Here is a 9,488-nt window from a genome sequence, read left to right as displayed (position 1 = left end):
AAGTACCTATAATATTAACTATTTAATCTTAACTTAACCTACAGAAAGCATAATTGCATTTTGTAGTTCTCACCAGGTGTAGAACTTATTACATACAGTTTGTTGTATTATTCATTATATTTACAACTAAAAATTAAATTTGTGAGAAAATAATCTAAACCAGTAAACCATCATAATTCATAATAGTGCCAATTATTAGAGTACCTACCAACATGGGTAATTAGTAAAGTGCTTAGGCATTAATTATAATTTTTACAGTTTGATATGAAAATTTTTTATAACTATTAATACATTTCTTATATTGAATTTAAAAATTAACATATTTCATATTATTTTCTAGTACCTATGTGTATTAAATCAAACTGCAATCTGATTCAAATATATAAATGTTTAGTTTTGCGCTCTAACATAATATCTACTATAAACGTAACGTTATACTGTTCTACACAAACAATGACGATTAGATAGGTTTTTAATAATTCTAAAAATAATTAAGTACACTTATAAAAAAGAACTACCCAAAAAAGTTATGTAAAAAAACACAAATATCAAATATTATACATAAAAATTCAAAAAATAAATATCTGCTGAATAATTAAAATTGAAAATGGGCCTCCCTATTTGAAAAATAGAAATTCGTATTGTCACAGGATGATCCTTAAGTGATACAAAAAATTTCAAAGATTCAAAAATATGGTCTTCGAGTGTATTTAAAAATTCTAAAAATTAGAATTCCAATATATGCATAATTTAAGCATAAAAATAGGGTGAGTAAAGCATTCTTAAACAATCACCTTGTATAATATAATTTATTATATATACTTTATCTATAATCAGCTCTACGCAGTATAGCGTAGGTATAATTATATAGGTAAATAAAGCTGGTAATAAGTGCTATGCGTTGAACGTTTGTATATTATACATATGGGTAGATACTTATAGGTAGGTACATGCCATCACATAAAGGTAAGTAATAATATTATATCAATTTTTAGACTGGAATTTTATCGATATCCGCATTAATGCGGCGTTCCTTCCACCTATAACATTAACCGTGTGCCTTCGGAGAACTACCATTTTCGTTGCTAATGTCACGTACGTTGGTCGTTGTGGTATCGTTATGCCGTATGGAAATTTAGGCCGGAGACACACGGCGTCGGCGATCGATACGAATAAAACGGTCGGCAGCGGTCAAGAAAAGAACGATAGACGTAGACCGAGAGGAAAAGAGAGTGCATTGACCATCCACCGCGTGTGTGTCTAATTAAATTAATATATTCCCCTATAGATTTTGCCCGGAACGTTTTAAAATAACACGATCTACTGCAATTATCTTATACAGATGCTGTGCGTATATAATATATATATATATATTACATAGGTATCGGGTACATTATATTATATTATTATCTTTTGAATACAAAATCGCAAAAATGCAAAAAATCCTATTATGCTATATGCACTTTTGTAGGTATGCGAAATGTAAATAATTGTTTATATATAGGTATTACATCAGGGAATATTATGCTCGCTGTATTTTATTAAAATCGCGATTACATTTACATTTCTAGAACATTCTTATAATGCATAATATAAGGCGTACTTATAATATACGAATTCCCAAAGGTGTTTTACCCCGGGGCTATATATATTTATTAGCTATTTATAACTATTGCATATTATTTTTATATGGGTGTCTCACACTCTCACCCCAAGATTGGTGTAGGTAATTCAAACTATTCAAATTGAGATTACGTTCAAGAAATCTTGATGAGTCTTAATGAGATAAAAAAATCTGACAAAAATAAATGTCAGTATTATAGTTTATATAATTATATAGATTATATTATTGTACTTAAATATTTTAGAAATACATTAGGTAATATATATTTATAAGTATAATGCATATGCACTGATAAGGTACATAATAATATATAATAAGTCATTATACTGATTCGACTCAACCAACGGTTATAATTTAATTCGTTGCTATTACTTTTCATAATTGCAGCAATTAATTAGTTATAAAAATCAGCATTGTTGTGTTCCGTAAGGAGTTAAGCTATAAAATTGTTAAAATATTAAACAGCAATTGTTTTAAAAATTCAGTTTAATTCTGTATGACTGTATACTTACTTATTTTTTACCAAAATAATATTATCCGTAAAATTGCAAAACGTCTATAACTATTAACATTAAAATATAGAGGTTTAAAAATTATTTCTACGTAAACAAAGCATTACGTCTACGTCCACACAAAACACGTGAAATAACATTTTCTTTTGCTCTCGTGTAAAATTTATAAAAGTTATACTTAGTGGCTTAGTGCCTTTTATTAGAACATACATATCATAAAATAATATATATGTATATACAATTCAATATTAGTTCTACGATCACTGTTCACTGATCATATTTTAAAGTAATGAAAACAGTAGATATATAAATAAATCTTCAATTTTAATAATAATATATATTATTTTCTACTCTACATATTTTAGGAACGGAAAAACATTTCAGCCTTGAAGCAGAAAAAAGTAAATCCGTTATTGTACGAGCAGCATTGTATTATCATTTATCAAACAATGTTTTCAAATGAATTAGGCAAATAGGTCAATAACACAATGCCTTTTAAATTTTAATCATTCAGATATTGTCATATTCATATTCAATTTGAAAGCGATTAATAATATTACAATCACTCCCAATTCATCTAGTTATTGGATACAATAAGTCCAAGAAAACATGTTTTTCTTAGCCTTTCATTACCTACCTACCTATTTGAAATCTATATACGCTATTAAATATTAACTAGTGCGCTCGCATAATTTTTCTTTATAAATATTTTTAATATTTCAAAAATTGAAGATTATAATCAATATAATAATTAATAATATTAATTGCCTGAAATTAGTTTATATTATTACCTATTATATACTTATTAGTTGAATATTATAAAACATTTTTAAAATATAAACGAGGTGGTCTATAGCGACTACAGGTAATTAAAATATAATTCAATGTATATACTATAGGTATAACTGTTTAAATATCAAGTTTCTCTAATATATTTTATTGTTGCAGATAGGTAGGTAGGTACATGTTTTAACTTATTAGTTTTCGGGCGGCTTCATTACGTAATTACAAAATAGATTTTTTTTTTTGCAAATCATTGTTGGTTGATTGCACAGTTAAGATTTTTTTGTCTAGAATAAACCATCAGAAAGTGATTATTTATTTTTTGAGTAAAAATCGAGTTTGCTGGCCGTCGACCTCTGATAATATAGTATTATGTTATAACTTATAACTCTGTTTCCTTGTTTATGACTGTAAGGACTAAAGAGTAAACGTGACTTTAAAATAATAGATTTATGCTATCAATACAAAAACACGATTTTGTGTAAAAAATTATTTTTTAATATTAATATAGTATGTATTTGTAGGCGTAAGTACAATTGATAGGTAGGTACTAATGGTACTACATCCTATATATAATACAAATATATTCCTACATAAACCATATTTTTTTTTAGTAATATTTTTAATTAAAAAAATATATGAAAAATAGATGAGGAATCAGAAGACATTATTCTGGGTAATATTTATTGTGGTTTACTATGGTTAACTAATACACAATACAGGTGTAAGCCATTAAAATTTACAATCGGTAAGTATTGATTATCCTGTGATGGACATTCTTCAAGCTTAGATCTTCTCGATGACCTTACTGAGTATAGTTGTGGCCGGTGGGGACAAAAATAAATATATGTACAAAATATATATTTAAGATTTTTCATTATAAATTAATATTTCTGCTCAGAGACACTCCATGACACAATAAAAATAATAAAAATAGTTTATAGTGTAATTTACATTATTTGTCAAATTTTAACATAATATTGTAAGTAAACTACATTAAGTATAAACTAATTCGGATCAATAATTTATTTTTGGTTTTACCATATATGTGATCAACTAAAAAAATGTGACAAGTACCTATATATATACCTGAAATAAAATATTTAAAGCAAGATATTATAACAATTGGCAATAATATTAATGTGTTGAATATTATTTTAAAAACAGCAATATTGAATTTTTTTTTAAATTATTTATTACATGCCTGTGAAAAAACAATTTGATATAATCTGTACTTCAGGTACCTACATAGATAATCGGTTTAACCACGTCCATGTGTGTAAAATACTAAATAGTCATGATTTAATATAAACTTACCTAGCTACCTATATATTTATGGATTAAACGGGACAGTTAACTTCAAGTTCTGCGTGTTTACATGAATTCACGAAGAAAAATCGTATTTACCTCAAGTATAATAGTCGTGCGATAATAATGTATGATACATTGATACCTATCATAACATAAAAAAAATTAACGACCTTTGTGTGTATATCATATATATTATTATTATCTTTACATATTATGTACTTCGTGAGCAATAATTGTACCAAGACATAGAAAACTATAAGCGGTTCAAACATTAAGTTAAACCATGTAAGTACTAACCATTTAACATAAATTGTAAAGTGCATAGATCATTAAAAAAAAATAATAAGAAAATACTGTCTGACTTTTTTTAAACGACAATCCATGTTTTTGATTTTTGAAACGTGATAATTTTTATTTTGCAATCGCTTTATTTGTGCATTATGTACATAATAATATAATGTTTGATAAATAAATGATTCTGGTTAAAAAACTGTAAATATTTTTTTCCTGTATTGTAAAATAAAGTGCACGAAAAGTGGTGTTGGAAACAGCGTTTAACTGTTGAAGTACTTACCTGTATCGTCCTATCATAATATTATACAATATAAATTATTTATATTTTACCTAAATTGTGTATTAACACATTGTATAGTGTATATTGTATATTGTTTATTGGCGCCCAAAAGGTCAATACAGTGAACAAAAAATTGCATATAAATTATAATATAAATTTAACTTAATAATGAATGATATATAAACTATTATTGTATATTATAATGAAATTCACAATATTTTTAAATATTATAAAACCTTTATCTGTGTGAACAGTTTATTATTTAAAATTTAAACATAAACGCCGATGTTTAGATTTACTTTCAAAGTTGAAGTCGACATCATCAAGAGTATTATAAACCCAAAGCGTACGACTTTTTCAGGGTTTATTAAATCTGTAAGATTGTGAGTGAAATGACTTATAAAATGTAATACATATTCGATCTGGTGTAAATACTAGTTGGATAAAACCAACCTATTCCATGAACCGGATTCGAACGTACCAGAGAACTGAAATATAACATTTTTAGGCATCGAATATCATTAGTCATGATAAACCCTAACATGGGCATGGCTTCGCTATAAATAATTTTTATTTTTTACTTTTATTTGAAATTAAACAATTTATGCCTACATATTTTGTACAATAAGCTTAAATAATATGAAAGAAGAAAGTTAAACAGAAACGGTTAAGCCGTCCACTGACGATGACACTCCTGCAGAACTATATATAAATAAACTAAATATGTTTCAAAAAAAAAGAACAGCCGATATGGACGAATAATACCCGAATATATTTTAACAGAAGCGACCAACTTAAGCTTTTATGTATTCACACATCAATACACTTGTATAGTATAATGCATTATATAGGTACATTATTACAATATAATATAATATAAATAATATTATTATTCATAAGAATATATATATATACACAATATGATTATTTCGAAAACCGCACGTAGGCGCGTAACTAAGTAAGTTTAATTTGTTTCGACAATAAAGCACGTACCTATACCTATAGTCGGATATCGCGTGCGTACAATGCGCTCGCCTTGGTATAAAAGCCCAATTCCTCGTACATTGTCAAAGTCCCTGTCGACGTGGGAGGATGTAGGCCGTCAAACGCATAGTCTCGTCGGCACTAAAGGTAATGCGACGCGCGAGCCGACACGCGTGGCGTAAGTATATAATACCTATATAATAATATTATTATTATTATTATTTGTAAGGTACCTATACATAATATCGCGAGCACGTTCGCGGCCCTAACCGGATCGTTAATGATGGCTGATAATACATGTACCCGTGCATACATATTTTATATCATATTATTCTCATATGTAGCAATAACTACGGCGATGATAGTGGTGATGATGATGATGATGATAATATAGTCTGGTCTATTCACAAAATAGATTGGCAAATTAACGCGTGAACGAGTACGCGAGTTGAAATATATATACGCGGGTACATGCGCGCGACAGGTTTTTATGATAATAATATATTCTTTGCCGTCTTCTTCTTTTTTATTTAAACATTTATTCATTTTTTTATTTTTTTTTGCAGCTATCTTCTTCATTCTAATGCGATTTATCGCATGTGACTAGGTAGATGCACGATTTCCGTGTGCCCACGATTTTTTTTTCACCCAGCACCGTTATATGCTGCACGTTGTAGGTACACTCGACTACGTGTAGGTATATACCGCAGTATATATCAACCGCATATACACTCGCGGTATAATATATCCAAATATTATGATAATGTATAGGTACGCCTAAATAATAATGTATCGACGATTTAATAAAAGAATCAATTTGCACCGTATCAATTTAATTAGTTTATTGAATGGGTTTTTATTATTATGATTATTATTATTATAATCACTTCTGCAGTCCATAGAATTACTTAAAGCGTACCAAGGTACCTAATAAACGTCGATACATTTTAATAATTTTTGATTTTTTTGTAGCACGTCAAAAGTTTAAATAACAATTTTTTTTTTATAGGTAATATTTATCAATAACTAGCTATTATAAGGGTGCTAATAGTGCCAATAACTATTAAGCGCTGATGTACTTTGATGCAATTTTGAAAAAAATCATCATTACATAAATGTTTCTTAAACATATAAAAATATTTTTACGATAAACTGTTTAAAAACATTAAAACTGTCTTAAACAATACACTATTATAAACAAACCATTAACCATGCAATCATCAATTTACGTAAGACCAGCGCTAGAATATAATACTGTAAATACAGTGAAATACCAAATGCTCAATAATGGTGACTAATCATTATCTGCTCTTCGGCTGTTGCCATCGAGAAATATTTTTTTTCTCACAAAATGTCCGATTTGATTCGTAAACGGTCTCCATTTAATGTAATTAATCATTAATGAACGGAGATTCAAAGACCGAACTGAGAAATTTATATCCAAGAATTATATGCTAAAGTGTTGAGAATATATTATTCCTAAAACAAATTAAAAATAAGTCTTAAAAATTATAAATAGTACTGTGAAATTATGTTTTTATTAAGGGTGTCGGTGTCGGTGCGTTTTTTGGTACAAAAACATGTGTTACAGGAAAAACTCTCACGACCTGTAGAATTGTCGGATTTCGTTAATTTTTTTTTTATCTTAAAGTAGAGAACATTTTGTAGGTCGGATCAAAGCCCGATTTTGAAAACTATATTATAGAAACTGGAATATGCATTTGAAGAATGTATAATATTTATCCTTTTTGAAACGTATTTTTCTACTACTATTCAAAGTAAAATAAAAAATCGAGCTTTGATCCGACCTGTAGAAACTTTTCACCTTCGTATCGACCCCGTCTAAATAAGTATCGAGCTGTAGATTAATGGAAAAGTATTAAAATTAAGGCAATAACTAAAATATAAAACATAATATTCAAATAGCATAGAAATTTCGAAAATTGGAAATACTGGCACCGACACCCTTAAATACAGTAGTAGGTATATTTTAATTTCAAATATGTTTACCTATTTGATTTTAATTGAAACACTATACAAGTTGAATGCCTGCAACAATATATTATTTTGTGTTATTATGTATATTTATATGATAAAATTATTAAAATACTTTGGGAAACATAGGCAGTATAAAATATACTGCTGATTGATAATTTATATTTTATAATTCAATGCTGAAATTAAAATTAAAATTTCTGAAGGATGCTAGTGATGGAAAACCATTTACGTTTAAAATAAAGCTTACAAACGGTTCTAAATAAAAGTTAATTTAAATGTACGTATATAAAGATTATATTATATTATGTTATTACCTACTTTTCGTATGTTTTTGATAACAACACCATTATTAGCTCACATTGTAAACTTATATTCAATCATTTATATTGTAACGTACTTTACATAGGTCGGATTATAGATATGTACGTTGTACATATTTTATACAGTTGCAAAAAAATATTTACAATAAAGAATTAAAAATTAGAGTTAAGCGAAAACATTTTAAGATTAATTTCGTACAAGGTAAAACAATGAAGTAAATACTTAAATATATGAAATCAACACATATCATTAAATATTTAGGTCAAAAAACTTTATGTAGTAACATTTAGCGCTATACTGAATTATTTATTCTCGTAATCTATTGTATGTAAATAGGTATGTTTATTTTATATTATTTTGAATTTTATAACTGTTAAATATTTTATAACAAGGGCTATTAATTATTATTGTTATGACTTATGCATTTTAAGTAACACATTGAATTTGTGGAACATAAAATAAGTATTATAAATCAACTTTAGAACAACCAAAAACTGATTAAAAAAATATTATTTTATTTTCATTTTTTTTTTTTTTGATTAACTCGCGGCGACACAGGTCATTGGGTGGTTTTTCGACTGTGGGGAGGTTACTGTAGGTTGGTTTAACACGGGTGTAAAGTTTTAGCAGAATTGGGCATCCTTATAGGTTTCTGTTATGCCCAGTCGGGGGATTGCGGCCTCTCTCTCAAGACAGTTGACTACCCAGAGAAAGGAGCCACCCGTGTTCGAGATTCTAACCGGCGACAGTTCGCGTCAAAACCGACGCCGTAGTCCGCTCGGCCACTCCGTCCCCCATATGGTTTCAATTCATATTGAAAAGAAAACTCACGTTTCTTGACAATTCAGATAACATCGTTTCACGCGGAGAAGCTATCTTAAACATTAATCGAAATGCAATAAACACAATAATAGTGATATTTACAAACGAGAAGTATTTTTATGATAATCCATTATACATTTATACTATGCCTAAAAGTTGCAACAATTAAGGTTGAATATGTTGGACGTTGGCCAGAGACGTCTAGACTATACTAAACAGTGTAATAATATAGTGTATCACTAATATAAATACAATATCATAAGATGTTTTTCGCATTGATTCAATTAAGCGATTGTATCGATCAAATAAATGGAATTATGTTTTTGAGATTGATGGTGTGATAAAAAAATCTTCAAGATTTTTAAACACTGATTGCGCATCCCCAGGTGGTCGCAATATAAAGTAATTCTGTATAGATCCTATAGATTATAGAATATGTGTTTCGTTTTTGTTGGTACCATAATGGAACGTGATTGGTCATTTTCGTCTGATTGTCAACCACTTTTAAGGAAACCTAGTTAAATAATACGATTAATGATTAATGAAGAAGTTATTTTAC

The sequence above is a fragment of the Acyrthosiphon pisum genome, chromosome A1, assembly GCF_005508785.2.
Source record: "Acyrthosiphon pisum isolate AL4f chromosome A1, pea_aphid_22Mar2018_4r6ur, whole genome shotgun sequence".
Lineage (NCBI taxonomy): Eukaryota > Metazoa > Arthropoda > Insecta > Hemiptera > Aphididae > Acyrthosiphon > Acyrthosiphon pisum.
The sequence above is the reverse complement of the archived record's forward strand: the minus strand, read 5'-3'. Positions refer to the sequence as shown.